The sequence below is a fragment of the Carlito syrichta genome, unplaced genomic scaffold, assembly GCF_000164805.1.
Source record: "Carlito syrichta isolate Samal-C Ts95f unplaced genomic scaffold, Tarsius_syrichta-2.0.1 Scaffold315483, whole genome shotgun sequence".
NCBI classification, from domain to species: Eukaryota; Metazoa; Chordata; class Mammalia; order Primates; family Tarsiidae; genus Carlito; species Carlito syrichta.
The window spans coordinates 47,413-63,840 of NW_007259579.1; the positions used below are offsets into that span (position 1 = coordinate 47,413).

At 34.2% G+C, this 16,428-nt stretch overlaps 1 pseudogene; it reads left to right on the forward strand.

The window, feature by feature from the left end:
* Window positions 1-2,789: 2,789 nt before the first annotated feature.
* LOC110594477 lies at window positions 2,790-3,179 on the forward strand (annotated as a pseudogene).
* Window positions 3,180-16,428: the final 13,249 nt, after the last annotated feature.

The following is a 16,428-nucleotide window of genomic DNA, read 5'->3' on the forward strand; positions in this document are numbered from 1 at the left end:
CCTAGCAAAAACAAAGCAATATTGTGTTTTAAAATGGTATTTGGAAAGCAGAAATTCCCAGAACAGCTTCTCTTTGCTTTTCAATAAAAGATGGATAAAGATAACAAAACAAGATGAGAACTCAAAAGAACACTAAACTTAGATCAACAGATAACCGTAGTCAGAATCTAGGAGGAAAGACTTTCTGGTAACTTGAATACAACTGGACTACTTTTTAACCTGCTTCCAAACAGTATCACATTCAAAAGAAAACCTGTCTGATACACCCAAAAAAGAATCAAACGGCAACTTAATGTTAACTACAGCTTTATGAAGGGGTTCCTCAACAAAATCGCAATCTATGACTCACAGCAAAATGACCTATTCACCTGAATCTCCATGAGTCTGCACAGAAACTGCTCATGTCTCTTCTATATTTCTCTCATCTTCAGAAAACTCACAGTCTATGCAGCCTCATGCAAACTTGTGCTCTCATTTTGTGGTCTGATTATCACTAGAGATTTAGGACACTTTTAACATAAATTAATTTAGGTTCTCCTAGTTATTTAAAATTTGCACCCTACCCAATTGCTCACAATCAAACAAGACTAGAAACTAAACAAATACACATAATTTGACTTTCTAAGAAGTTGAGAAAGGTATGTTTCTGTTCTTGCTACAGTCTATTCAGCATAACTATATTGGGAAACTTCAAAGGTCTACCCAGGGCTACTCATGAAACAGATAAACCTCACTCACCTGTGAGAAGAAAACTTATTAAACAACATAAAATGATTTAAAATATGATCACTGAAGACTTCTTTTCATATTTTAGGATTTTACACATGAACATGCAAAATAAGAAGTAAGTTTTGACAGTGTCATACTCATGTCTCAATAGATTACTGTCAGCCTTCAATATGGCCTTAGGTACCTTCCTTATGGGTTGTCCTACTTGCTAGTGATTCAGTATAGCAATACTCATTAAAAAAAAAAAAACAACATAATGAGTAAGAACAATTTTGGAGAGTTTTTATAAATTTGGCATTCATTCATTATCTAATTATGTATTGAGATCGTTTGTTTAAAATATCTTTTAAGACATGCATTATTACCAGTTCCCCACATAGTATTTATTTATTTATTTATTTATTAGAGTGTTATTATGGAGTATCTGCTGGAGCCTAAATTAGAATGTTGTTAAGTACCAACTTTCTTACATAGGATTTTTAAAATTTTTCCCATTGTACCATGTAGAAATGTGTGTGTGTGAGGATGAGTGCATATAATTTTTGTTTTCATTTTAAATTATTAGCCATGAATAGAATGAAGCAGATGTCCAATTAATCCATATATTCTCAATACTTACATTTAACAATTATCAACATATATCTGTTCTTTAAAAAAAAAAATTCCCCCAATTATTTTTGCTGGAATATTTTAAAGGAATTCTTTTTTTTTTTTTGAGTTGGAGTCTCACTCGGTCACCCAGACTGGAGTGCAGTGGCCGCTCCCGGCCACCGCAGCCCCGACCTGCTGGGCTCCAGCAATCCTTCTGCCTCAGCCTTCTGAGTAGCCGGAATTACAGGCATGTGCTACCACGCCCCGCTGATTTTTTGATATATTGTAGAGATGAGGTCTCGCTGCCCAGGCGGGTCTCGAATCCGCAGGCTCAGGCAATCCACTCACCTCAGCCTCCCAAAGGCGCGGGATTACAGGCTGAGCCACCGAGCCCGGCCAGGAATTCTTATATAGTCCATAACTTCTCCCTTAAATATTATTATAGTCCTACTTATTGGGATTGTTTTAAAAGTCCCAAATTGTTATTATATCTAGCAAACTAAATTTGTCTTTTATCATAATCTACCAAAAAGTTTATATAAACTTTTATCCAATTTTCCCAATATTTAATTTCATGGTCAGTTAATATGAATCAAGATTTAAATAACTTTATCCCTTGCATTCTGGTGATAGTTCTTGTAAATGCCTTTAATCTATATCAGCTAATTATTCCTATATCCCACTAAAACTTTTATTTATTCATTGAAGAAATGTGGTTTTTGAACATACACCTTCTTCATTTTATTGTGTAAACTTGTAATTATAGCTATAGATTTGACTATAATCAGCTTAAAGATTTTAAAATAATGTTTTATAACTTGTGCTTTTTATTTTCTATTACATTATAAATGCTTGAGTTTTCCAGTTTTCATGATCTTACTATTATTCTCAAGTATTTTAGTTATATTTTACTACATAACAAATTCATTATATGTTTAGTTAACTAATTCATTATATGTTTATTTAACAAATTCATTATATGTTTATTCAACTAATAATACAATGATAGACTGGAAGTTGTGAAAGACACTCAGCTAGGTACTAGCTGATTTTAAAAGGCTTAATTCACATGTGCAGTGCTTATGTCCAGTGAAAAGGTTGACACAATTTTTCTTCAAGAGGAAGTAAATGGTTTGTTTTGAGAGTGATGCAACATATGTCAAAATTATTTAACTTTCCATTGTAGTTAAAAAGCAGCCATAGATAAAAACATAAATGAATGAACATGACTGTGTTCCAATAAGAGTTTATTTATGGAGACAGATGACTGCTTTGTGAGCTGTAATTTGCCAATACTTGCCATAGTGAAAAAAAGATAATAGTAACAGATGGTGATTTTTGTCAAAAACAGAAATAAAATTTTAATGACTTATCTAATAAAACATAATAATAGAGAGAAAAATGCCTGATGACCTTATTAAATTTGATATTGTTAAGAAAAGAATCGCAGTTGTGCACTGAGCACCAAGATGTCATTCCCCAAGTATACTCCATCACTCCTGGTCACCCTGCCCTCGATTCTTTACCTGACTAAATATGACATATCTCCAGAAACCCGGAAGGCACAAACCAAGTGGTTGACCATAAGATCCCGGCTTAAATGGGAGTACCTGCTTCAGTACAATGATCCTAACTGCAGAGGACTCATTGAAGATCCTGCCTTGTTTCATTGGACTTATGCAAGATCAGCAAATGTCTATCCCAATTTCAGACCCACTCCAAAGAACTCACTCCTAGGAGCTGTGTGTGGATTTGGGCCCCTGCTCTTCTGGTATTATGTTTTCAAAACTGACAGGGATAAGAAAGAAAAACTTATCCAAAAAGGGAAGTTGGACTGCACATTTAACGTCTCATATTAAGTCTGGCAATAATGACTATATGTATTTTTGCTTCTATAAATTTTCTATTAATCATTTTAAAAAAAGAAAAGAATCAGTGGCTTGCAGATAGTGCAATTGAAATAACTCAATTTAAAAGACAAAGCAAAATAGATTAAACATTAAAATATAAAAGTAAGAGTATAGAATTTGGGATATGATGCAAAGGGTCTAACATATGTGTAATTGAAATCTCAGAAAAATAAAAGAGAGATAATGGGGCAGGAGAAATAATCAAAAAATAATGGCTGAGAATTATTGTCACCAAGATGAAAGATTTCAAACCACACATTTGGGAATGTCTTACAGCATCAGCAGGAAACACAAAGACAGATAGAAAATCTTTAATGCAGCCAATGAGAAGACATGTCTTAGAGAAGTCAAAGATAGAAATTACAACAGACTTCTTATTAGAAACTATGTAAGCCAGATGACAATGGAGTATCATTTTTAACAATACTGAAATAAAAAACTCCCTAGCCAGAATTCTATTTTCAGCAACAACAACAACAAAAACTAAATTAAAGGAGAAATAAAAATGCTTCAAAAAATAGAAAAACAGAAAGAACTCATAGTAGTGAATTTTTTACTAGTAGAACTGGTAAAGGAAGTTCTACAGAGAGAGGAATATATTATACAAACATTCACACTGCAATAAGAATGTGGTAAATTGAAATTAATATTATAAAATTCACTTTTTCTGTTTTTAATCAGTTTTAACATAATTGCTTGTAGCAAAAATGTATACATATTGTTGATTTCCATATGTAAAATGAAATGCATGGAAACAATTGCAAAAAAAGTTGGGAGGAAGAATTGGGAGAATTTTGTTATGAGTTTCATATAATATATGTGAAGCATAAATATATTATTTGAAGACATATTGTGATTACTTACAGATTTATATTAAAAATCATAGTGTAATCACTAAAATTTTAAAAGTACAGAGTAAGAAATAAAGCACAAGTGAAGATAAAGTGTAGTAATTAAAAATAATCATATAATTCAAAAAAGTTTTAAAAAACAAAGAATAAAAGAAAAAATAGAAAATTTCTAGCAACATGATAGGTTTTGATCTAAGTGAACTAATAATCATATTAAATGTAAGTGATGATATATGATTTTACACATTAATTGTAAATGGTAACATACATATTAAATGTAAATGGTAAAATACCAAGTTTTAAAAATGTAAACTTGAAAAAAAGGAAGACACGACTGTATATTTTAAAACAGAATCTACCATAAATAAACATCACTTTAAATATAAACTAAAAATAAAAGAATGAGGACAGATATTTCATAAAAACACCAAAGAAATCTGAGATGGCTATATTAATATTTTTAAAAGTATATTTATAAAAAGAAATATTATCAGGTATGAAGATAATATAATAAAAATACTGCCAGTTAATATGTACAATGATATGTGTGTGAACCTATCATCACAACTTTAAAATATATGAAGCAAAAATTAATCAAAAAGCTGAACTGATTGAATTTATTTCTGTTGTAATTGTTTTAAACTTCAGTGATACTCCTTAATTAACTTTTCTGTCTTTCATTATTAAATTTTAATTGTTTCTCTTCATTAAGATTGAAATATATAAATCACATTTACAAAGTAGAAATGCACTTCATTTAAGTTTTTAAACACTTTATGTGTATGTTGTTTTATAAGGAAATCTCATTTTTAAATTTTATTTTAAAGATGTGGGGTACAGTTCAGGGTTAGGTATACAATGGTCATTTTACAGGTTTTACATTTTTTAGGTTTAGGCCTCGCCTTGGTCTCCATTTGTCAAATGAGTAAATCTCATTTTAGAATTTCCTTCATTTGGTAGTTACTTGACTCTTCTCTTTTTTATATTGGGAATTGTACTTCCATATTTTTCTATTATTTGAGTATACTTCATGCATTCTTTTGCATTAAAATTAAACAACTTTTGAACTTGTTGATTAATTCTAATGTTTTTTGTTTGTTATTGATCAAATAACTTTTATTTCAAGTTTCTGTATCCAATGAAAATATTATTTTAAAAATAAATCTTAAATAAATTAAAACTCAGATGTGTTTTCAGCTGAACTACTCTTTATAAAAACGTACATTTTGTAGAATGCAGAATCATGATGCCACAAAGATAATCTTATCTTCAGTAAGAAAAAAGAGAGAAAACAACAGTAAAATGAATACAAGTATGTATGTATGTATGTATGCTTTTACTCCTTAAAATTTTTTTTTAGAGATCCAATTGCTTAAAACAAAAATTGCAATAGTAAGATAGTTCATATCAAAGGATAAATATAAAAATAGCACCAATGATGATGAAAATTAGACTGTTGCCAGTTTACTGCATTTGTTAAGTATAAAATTGAGTAGCTAAAGTGAAGAGAGAAATAAGAAGCAAGTTTCTGGTATGAGATGAAAAGTTTAAAGTAAGACGTGAAATGTCTGGTGTCTACTAATTTTGATAAATGACAAATGATAATACAATTGTATTTTGCATATTCGTATTTATAGAGCAATCACTCAGAAAAGGATAAAATAAGGAGTAGTTAATGAGTACTTTCAACAAGTAAAACAGAGTGCAAAAATAATATTTTATAAACCCTAAAGAAGACATTAAATAAATAAGAAAGTAAAAAAGTCAATAGATAAAATCAAATTAAATTCATAGAATGTCAAATGGGATAAAAATTACTCAATTCTATTCTGGCTGAAAAAGACATTAAAATGCACATGTACATATAAAATAAATTTAAAATATATATAAAAACACAGAAAGAGTAAGCATATAAAACTGGTACAGCTACTTTAATAATATACTACAGTAAATTGGGAAATTATGTTTTTTTTTATTGTTTTTTTTTTTTTTTTTTTTTTTTTTTGAGTTGGAGTCTCACTCGGTTGCCCAGACTGGAGTGCAGTGGCTGCTCCCGGCCACCGCAGCCTCGACCTGCTGGGCTCCGGCGATCCTTCCCCCTCAGCCTTCCAAGTAGCCGGAATTACAGGCATGAGCTACCACGCCCGGCTGATTTTTTGATTTATTGTCGAGATGAGGTCTCGCTGCCCAGGCGGGTCTCGAACCCGCGGGCTCAGGCAATCCACTCACCTCAGCCTCCCAAAGGCGCGGGATTACAGGCTGAGCCACCGAGCCCGGCGGGAAATTATGTTTTATAAAAGATAGTAGAAGGCATTTTTGACTGATAAAAGTAGAAATTTACATGGACGTGCAATCACAGTTGGAAATTTAAAATGTCTCTTTAAAGAATGAACAAAATAAACTAACAAAAATTGGTATGGACTAAATGACATGATCAAGCAAATGAATGTATAGATACTCCTTTGTCTTACAATGATAAACCCATTATAATTTGAAAATATTATAAGTCAAAGATGCTGTTAATACACTTAACATATAGAACATGGTAACTTAGCTTAGCTCTACCTTAAATGTGCTCAGAACACTTAGATTAGCCTCCCATTGGATAAAATAATCGAACATAAAGCATGTCTTATATAAAAAGCAGAAAAATGATTGATGGTATGGATACTCAAAGTATGATTTCTACTGAATGTGTATTACTTTCATACTATCATAAAGGTGAAAAATTGTTAAATTGACCCATTACAAATCAGAGACTATCTGTAATTTTTGTTTACCCTTAACTACTACAGAAATAATAGGGCCATAGTCATACATTTCATGACTCTAGCAAAGCCTTTATTATAAAGCATATCAAGCACCACACAAGAACATAAAATTCTTGATCAATTTATCTTACAAATGAACCAATATTAGGATATCAAATTCCATATTATATATGAAGGATGCTGAATGACAACCTAGGGGGTTTATTTCAAGTCTCTAAAATTAGATAACAATTGATTATTAATCAATGTTTTTCACCACATTAAGAATAATAATCATTAAAATCATATTATCTAGATGAATTCATATAAAATATTATTAAAATTCCAATAGCCATTATTGATTTAAATTATTGTTAATACAGGAATCTGAGAATATTTTTTTAATTGAAAAAGAAAAAACTATTAATTAAAACCATCATTCTCAGTGGTGGGATATTGTCAATATTCATCTACAATTTCCTATATCAAGAAAAATCAAAGAATGTTTGCTATTATTTTTATTAATTAATATGCAGAATTATCTAACCTCTGTTATGAGATAAAAAAGAGAATAATCCATATAAATGTTGAAGGTGAAATTAAGCCTATTATTATTTGCAGACAACATGATGATATATTGAGAACATCCAATGGATCTACATATTATTTAAAATTAATATGTGGATTTAGCATGGTAGAAAAACACAAGGTCACTATAAAAATCACTTGTACTTTGTGTACTCAGGATTGTTTCTTTACATTGGGCTATATTTATCCCCCGTCCTCATAGGGAGGAAAAAATAAGGAGAACAAGAAATTATCCACAAATTTTCCTAGACATTCAGTCATAAACATTTGCTGTAATTTAGTAGACCCACTATATCTACTCAAATATGTATCTCAAATATGCACCCTATTGATGTTGGCATTAAAACAGACATACAGGGGTGGACCCAATAAAACCTGGAATTTTTTATAAAAAATTGTGTATTTATTCTTACATGTTTAAACTTTTTTTTTAAGTTACCTTCAAAGTACTCTCCTTTTGATTCAACAAACCTATCAAGATGCTTTCTGGACTCCTCAAAACAGTTTTTTGGACTTTCCAAATTTGATGCCTTCTTATGCTTCTGCCATTTTTTGTTTCACTCCTTCCACATGGCAAAACATTTCACTTTAAGGATATTTTTCACTCAGGGAAACAAAAAAAAAGTTGCTCAGGATGAGATTAGGTGAATAGGGTGGATGGGACATGGGGATCATGCCATTTGGGGTCAAAAACTGCCAAACTCTCAGCAAGGTGTGGGCAGATTGTTCGTGTAAAACACTCAATGAAATTGGCAAAGATGTTGAAAGTATCTCCTTCCCAAAATTCACTAAAGAGGAATGCAAACTCTCACAACAACACTAGCTGGTACACTGATGCTGACTGGTTCCTAGAAAAATTACACAGCTGGAAAAGCTTGTAATACCAGGGACCCGCCCTTCGAAAGATAATCCGGCTTTTTGGGTTTCTCTTTTGTAGAAAGTTTCCTGAAAAGATATTGTGTTAGTCTATGAAGTTGTACTGGAAAATCTTAGTACTTATGTAATTCGGCAAAGCTGTGTGTGTGATAGTTTTATGCTTTTAGCAATATCTTAATTTACAAACCCTCAAATAACACACACTTTTTAGAAAGACAGATAAAGATGTGCATATCTAAATACAGATATATAGCTGACAGTGTTGTCCAGCTTTATACACATGTATACATATTGTGCACATATATACAAATGTATTATGTATGGTTCTTATTCTACTTTTGTATTATCAGTATGATTATAGTTCCTAGTTTCTATTATTTGCATGAATTAATACATCTTGCTTCATAAAAAGTTTATTATGGCTTACAAAAATACCTAAGACACAAGAAAATGTTTCAAAGTTCAAATCAGACAGATAAAGAGAACAAGAAAGCAGAACTAAGGAACAGTGGAGGTAAGGAAACTAAGATAACTGAGAAAAAGAAAATAACTAAGGTAACCGGTCAGGTGTGTTGCCTCATTTCTGTAATCCCAGCACTTTGGGAGGCCAACATGGGAGGACTGCCTGAGGTCAGGAGTTTTACACTAGCCTGGGTATTATAGTGAGACCCTATCTGTATTTAAAAATTAAAAGAAAGAAAAATAAAATACAGCCACACAAAATATTATGCTATTAAATCTCGGTGACTGCTCTCACTTCCTCCAACTGCATTTACCTCTCAAGGCTCTCTAGGGAAGGGCCAGAAATTTGGTATCACATTTTTAGAAATTACCACCAAGTGAAATGAAGATTGGATGACTGATTAATGGGATCCACTGGCCAGAAACTAACCAGAAGTCAGGATAAACTCAGTCATGCCTGGACAAGGGCAGGTCTAGGCTAGCACGTGGCCTTGAATGTCCATGCGTTTCCACACTACCCACTCCCTTTCCCTGGAAGACATGATACATCAGTACTACACTGAAATATCTTCCCCGCCCACCCTCAAGGTTTAAACAGCTATTTCCAGGATTTATCCCAGAACATTCATCTGCTGTTTACATTCATGTCAGCCCGTGTGCCCATCAATGCAGAAAGAGATAAAGATGAATACACGGTAACAACTATATCAGCAACAACGAGAAAGCAAACATGCATCTGGACAACCCACTCTGTTTCTGAGCTTGCAGTCATTAATTTTTCTGTCACTTTTGTATATCAAACAGTCAAGAGAATATTAGGATTTAGAGCTTATTTTTCATCTGTTCTTGTGGCTTTAGCCCATCCTGTGCAATAGTTTAACTGGAACAGTATGAGATACTCGGCTCTCATGGTTTTCATAAGGGTGGGAGAGGAGTGAAAGGGCTTTCTAGTAAGGGTACCTACCCTTTCACTCCCCTCCAGTTTCCTGTTCACGTGACCAAGGGAAATACTCCTTTTTAACAAAAAATGATATTTCTTTCTATTTAACTTGAACTATTTTTTTCAACAACCACAACCAAAAAAGAAAAGACATTTTTATTTTACTAATCTGGAACTACCTGAAATAACCATGGTAACAAGTTCTGAAGTAATATAAATTGCTTATATAACCATAGTAACGGTACTACAAAATGGAAATTACCTATAATTTATCTCAGTTTCTTACCGTGGCAATAATATATTATGTATTTTTTACAAAACACACATTTTAGTTATAGTAGCAATCAAGAAGTTATTCAAAAATTATTTAAGGCTTCCCAAAAGGTATCAGCTATTGTTTGGTTGCCATGGTTATTTCTTATTAATAATATTCTGGGTAAAATGACACATAAGATGAATTAAAACATATAACACTGACTATAACCAAAAAATAAAAAATAAAAACCAAGCACATTTTTAAGGAAGGAAAACCAGGTACTTCTGGAAGATACTAGTACTCACTCAGAAGGCCCTGATCAGCTCTAAGACAGTGCAAAGATTTATGTTAACGCTATCTAGTTTCAGGTTTCTTCTTCTTTGAACAATATTCAGTATTTCTACTCTTCAACATATATTCATAAATTGACAGTGATGCCAAATTTTTTAAAAACGTATCCCACCAAGTCAAAACTGGCCCATCAGATCACCACCTGCTTGCATTAACAGGTGTGGCACACTGGAACCAAACCCCGGCTCCTGTCTGCCCAGCACCTGATGCAGGCTGGGGACCCTGGCATGCTATTCAATTCTGTTTCCGCTGAGTTAGAGAAACACACGATGGGTGGTGAAATAACTGAAACCACTTGATGCTTCAGGATCTAAGATCATGTTCACAGGGCCTAGGATATAAGCTCCCAAGTCACAATATGGATTTCACAGCTATCCTCTTATTTTAACTTTGTAGCCTCTATGATGATCTGTTTTTTGAAGGAGTGTCCACAAACCCCTAGCACATGTTAAGGATGACAACCTTCAACTGGAATTTATTAATAATAGAATCCATTCACCTAGTTAATATTCACCTAGATAATAGTTTTAAACAGCTTTATTGAGATATAATTAACATACCATAATGTTCACAGAAAGTATAGCATTTAGTGTTTTTTAGTACATTTGTGGAGTCGTGTGACCATGACCACATTTTAATTCTCAACATTTTTATACATCCCCAAAGAAAAGCCCTTATCCATCAATATTCACCCTCCATTCTCCCTCTCCCATCCATAGCACAGGCAAAAACTAATCTACTTTCTGAATTTATATATCACTTACTCATCACTATTCAAGAGCTGAGGCAAATGTGGTAAAACATTTGCAATTGGAGAATTAAAATAAATGGCACATGGAAGTGCTTCAAACCATTATTTCAACTTTTGTACTAGTTTTAAATTATTTCAACACAATAAAAAGCCCTTTTTGAACCTTCTTACAGAAAGCCTTTTCTTATTTTATCTGTTTTAATGGCACATTTCCAGTCACCTCTTATTCAACAGAGGTTATTTTGAAATATATGTATATAGCATATTTCTGCAAATATAATATGTACTACATAAGTAATACAGTCTATATTTAATACATCATAAACAGGATATGCAGTCCTTAATAGGTATTGTAGATCAAATATGGCCACAGTTTTTTGCACAAGACCTTTTAAGGGGCAGGATCTATGTCACGGCCCATTAGGTCCGGGCCTTGTGGTTTGCTTTGACCAACAGAACATGACAGCAGTGTCACTGTGGAAGTTTCAGAGCCCGGGGCCTCAGGAATCTGCGGCTTCTCCCTTCAGACTCTTGGAGTGTCTTGCTGGCCTGCCCAGAAGTTGGTGCCAGGACAGCAAATAATAGGAAAGCGGGAAAGAGGCGAGGGATGGGTGGGGGAGGGACAAGAGAAGAGGAAAGAGCTCCAGCCAACAGCCAGTTCCAACAGCATGTAGTTGAGGCCAACTTGGAACTCATCCACATCTGAGCTGCCAGCTGGTGCTGCCACCTACGTGAGCCCAGCAAGATCAACAGAAACATCATGGTTGTTTGAAACGCTAAGATCTGGGGTGTTATTTTTACAAAGCAGTAGGTAATGGGTACGCTATGACTGTATGCTTGTGCGTGTATATGTCGATTTCTCAGTCTTCTCTCTGTTCCTGCTCTTTTACCCTTCTCAATCCCTGTTGAACCACTGACAACATTGCACCATTGTACTTGGTCTTCTTTTTCAAGTCCTGTTCTTGACATCTCTCAAGTGAAGAAAGTGTGCCTTAGACTGTTGTTTTTTCTTTTTTCTTTTTTTTTTTTTTGACAAAAAAAAATAATAACTTCAGGGAAAAGCAATTTGATCTTCAATGAATACTGATCTATCACAACAGTTCTGAAGTCCAGAAGGTGGCAATAGGTCAGCAGGGCCAACGGGACCATGCTTTAAGCTCAATGGTTTCCCACAGTTCAGTTGCTTCTCAAGGACAAATTTTTTTCCAGTGACAAACGGTTACATATTTAGTCTTGAAATCCATTGACCCTCAGCAACAAAGCAGTTCCTGGCTCATTATAAGTAGGCAGTACATATGTGTTAAATATATCAATAAATGGCTCCACAGCACTGACTACATCTTTGGATGGCAAAATATTAATCTACAAGGCGAGGCCCTTGAAATCTGAAATTAGTCTGTGTCTCACATATGGATGTGGAGAGCTGGCTCATTTTCACATTTTCCCCATACATTTATGGACACAAGCACACACACATAAATGTCAAATAGTCAAAATTAAGAAAGTGTTTGGAATTCAGAAATTTCCCACTATCTTTACTAGTTTGGGTTTCATTTTTTTTTTTTACCAAAACATATTAAGTTCAATTTGGCCATTAAACTATCAACATGCCTAATTGCCCAATATTATGACAAACCCATAAAGGCAGAGAAAAACATAACACTCACTTTTAAACTTTTGTTTCAACGTGGCTGGAAATTTTGTCTTTGGCATAAAGAAAAACAAATGCAACCAAAGGATGGAGTTAGTGTTGCACACTGTTTATAGAACATCTACAGAGACGGTACAGAGAGAGCAATTATAAAAATAATTGGAGCAGAGGAACTGGTTCCCACTCAACTGTTCTTCGCTATGATTGTGATATCTGTATGCATAGCAACTCTGCCTGCTAACGGACCACAGCCAATCCATTCTGTATAATAAAACGGAATTGTCTAGAGCTTTATTTTATGAACCAGTAATTTGAATCTTACATTTTCCGTTTTCTGCTTATCAGGCTAAGTATTAGAGTTATTTTTTCCATTGATTTAAGAGAAAAAGACAAACAGAAAATAAATCCTTCTAACAGGCTTTTTCAAGTGGCTCCCCTGCTGCTGGCCCACAGCGGTGGGCTGGGCTTGCCAGCTGCCACACTGAAGCCTCGGACCACCCGTGGGGATCAGGAAGCATTTTGAGTCTCTATTTTTCAGGAATAATTCCATGTGAAGATAGAGACAAAGAGAAGCTTTATGTTGCATATATTTAATACTCTTTCTTTCCTTCTCTGTCATAGATAAGAGTAAGAAATAGGTTCTACTAGAAATGGAGAAGAATGATTTTTTTAAAAAATAGACATCAGGCCAGTACCCACAGTACACACTCTAAATACTGAGGACTTTTTCTTCTCTCAGCATAATGTCCAAATAGCTATTATAACTCTAAAAAGGCAACATAATAAAAAAGGGTATTAAGTATGTCATATTTTTCTGTAATTCCTATGCTTACCAGGGTAGCAAGGAAGTAAGGAATCTTTGGTAAATATTTATTGATTGAATACTTTCAGATAATTCAGTAACTTATTAAAAGAATAAAGACTTAGAGAGAATACTGAGTAACTGTGATAGCCCCGAATGATCCCAGTTGTATTGCACTATTAAGTGATGCATCTTAGATAATTTCCAAAGATTCCAAAACCCAAACATCTTAGGCCCAAGGTTTCTGTTTATTTCTTTGTTTGTCTGAGAGCAAGCCTGCATATCCCCTGGTCTTTACACCATGAATTTGCATTACTTGTGAGTTGTTTTTTGCTACAGTACTTTAATGTTTACTTTGCATTTAATATTCAGTGTGCATAACTGAAATAAACCACTCAGTGGAAAGATTGAGAGCAGAATGCAGGGATTTCATAGTCTGCTTGGCTGCCATAACAAAATATCACAGAATGAGTGCCTTACACAGAAACATTCTCCATAGTTCTGGAGGGCTGGAAAGTCCAAAATCAAGGTTCTGGCTGCCTCCGTTTCTGGCAAGGACTCTCTTTCTGACTTGCACATGGCCATCTTCTTGCTATGTTCTCACTCTGGTGTCTTACAAGGACACTAATTTTACCTGATCAAGAACCCACTCTTATGAACTCATTTAACATTAGTTACTTCCTTAAAGGCCTCATCTACAAATACAGGCACAGTCGGTGTTAAAGCTCCAACTTATAAATTTTAGGGGGACACAAACCTTCAGTCCATGGTATTCCACCCCTTCATCTCCAAAATTTATGTGAGCAAAGTATCATCTAACAGACCCCCAAATTTTAACTCATTCCCTGAAGTCTAAAGTCCAAAGTCTCATCTAAAAAACATTTAACTCAGATATGGTTGAGCCTCAAGGTACAGCTCATTATGAGGCAAAATTCTTCTGTATCTGTGAACTTGTGAAACCAGATAAGGTATGTGCTTCCAAAATGCAAAAATCAGACAGGTATAGCATAGCCATTTCCATTCCAAAAGAAGATAATAAGAAAAGAAAGACGTTCGTGCAAGTCCAGAACCAAGCAAGGCAAATTTCAATAGGTCTTAAGACTTGAGAATAACATTGAGGTTGAGTCTCCTCCTTCTGGGCTCACTGAGATGGCAGACTCACCCCCACATCTCTGCAGGGCAGACATGCCCCTTTAGCTATGTGAGTGACCCTGCTCCTAAGACTTTGCTAAGTAGTTCCACTCACAAGGCTCTGGATGACCGCACTTCTACCTGCTGAAAAGAGGTGGTGACCCTACTTTTTAAAACTGATGTGGCAGTCCTAATAATCTGTAAATCATCTTCAAGAAAATTCTTTTTTTATTTTCTTAAAAGAAAAAACATGCTCACAGTTCAATAGCTCTATTGTCCCATCCTATAGAATTCCAGAAATTAAATAGCCTTCTTTATTCTGTCTCACTTTATTCAGTTCTGTAGTTGAAACTGACTATATCTTTTCTGGTGACTCCCACCTTTATTCCTGGCTTCTGCTGAGGTAGCTGATTAAATTTGTGGTCTATAGCTGTATTGATCTTACTAAGTAGTTCTTCATCCACACTCTTAGTGTCCTCTTTGGAACAAGCTTTCTCATTTTTTATAATATGGAGAGGCAGAGAATTTTTCAAATCTTCAACTTCTGACTTCTTTTTGCTTATATTTTTTTCAATTTATCTATCTGCTCCCATATCTTACTCTAATTGGCAATGAAAACCTAAGAGGCTCTTTAAAATAGTTTTCTTAGAAATCTCCTCAGCTAAAGATATAGCTTTGTCACTCTCTAGATCTGCCTTCCACAAAATGCTTGAATACAGTTTAGTCAAGGTCTTTGATACGTTATAACAAGAATTATACTCAGTCTAGTTTCCAGTAGCCTGGTCTTCATTTCTATCTGAGACCTTACCAGAGTAACCATTGACATCCATATTTCTATCAATACTTGATTTATGATTATATATAGTACTAAGAAATGGAAGCTTTCTCTGCAGTTCTTTTATAGTCTTTATGAGCCCTCATCAGAATTACCTTTTATATCCATATCTCTACTGGCAGTGCCTTCATAGCAATCTAGGCTTATTCTAGCATGCACCTCCAAACTCCTTTAGGTTCTACTCATTACCCAGTTCCAAAGCTGCTTCCTCATTTTTAAGAGTTTGTTATAGAAGCCCCCCACTTTTCTATATTAAAATATGTCTGTTCAGGCTGCTGTAACAAAATACCACAGACCAGGTAGCTTAAACAACAGAAATTTATTTCTCACAGTTCTGGAGAGCAAGCAGTCTATGATCAAAGTTCTGGCCAAATTGCTGTCTGGTGAGGGCTTTCTTCCTGGTTTGCAGACAGCTGTTTTCTCCCTGTGTCTTCAAATGATCTTTCTTTGGTGTGTGCAAGGAGAGCATGAAAGGCAAGAGGTGAGAGGGAGGAGCTCAAGCACAAGTCTCTCCTCAGAATACCATGCTTATGATCTCATTTAACTTAATTACTTCCTTAAAGGACAAGTCTCCAAATGCATCCACACAAGGGTTAGGGCTCTAACATATACAATTTGTGGGATGTGTATATTCAGCCTATAACAAAAAAAAAAAAAGAAAAGAATCAATGAACGTAAAAATAAGACATGAGAAATTAATGTGAGCAGCAGAGAGCAAACAGACTACAGCAAAATTAACAAAGCATTAGAGACTTGTTTAGAACTATAACAAAATATACGTTTATGTCATCCAAATCCCAGAAGAGGAGAGAAAGGGATTGAAGTTGAAAAGTACTTTAAAAAGTAATGACTAGAAACTTCTTCAAATGTAGTGAAAAGCATACAACCACAGATTCAAGAGACTGAGTGAAATGAAACAGAATAACTTCAAAGAAATTCACACCAAAACTTATC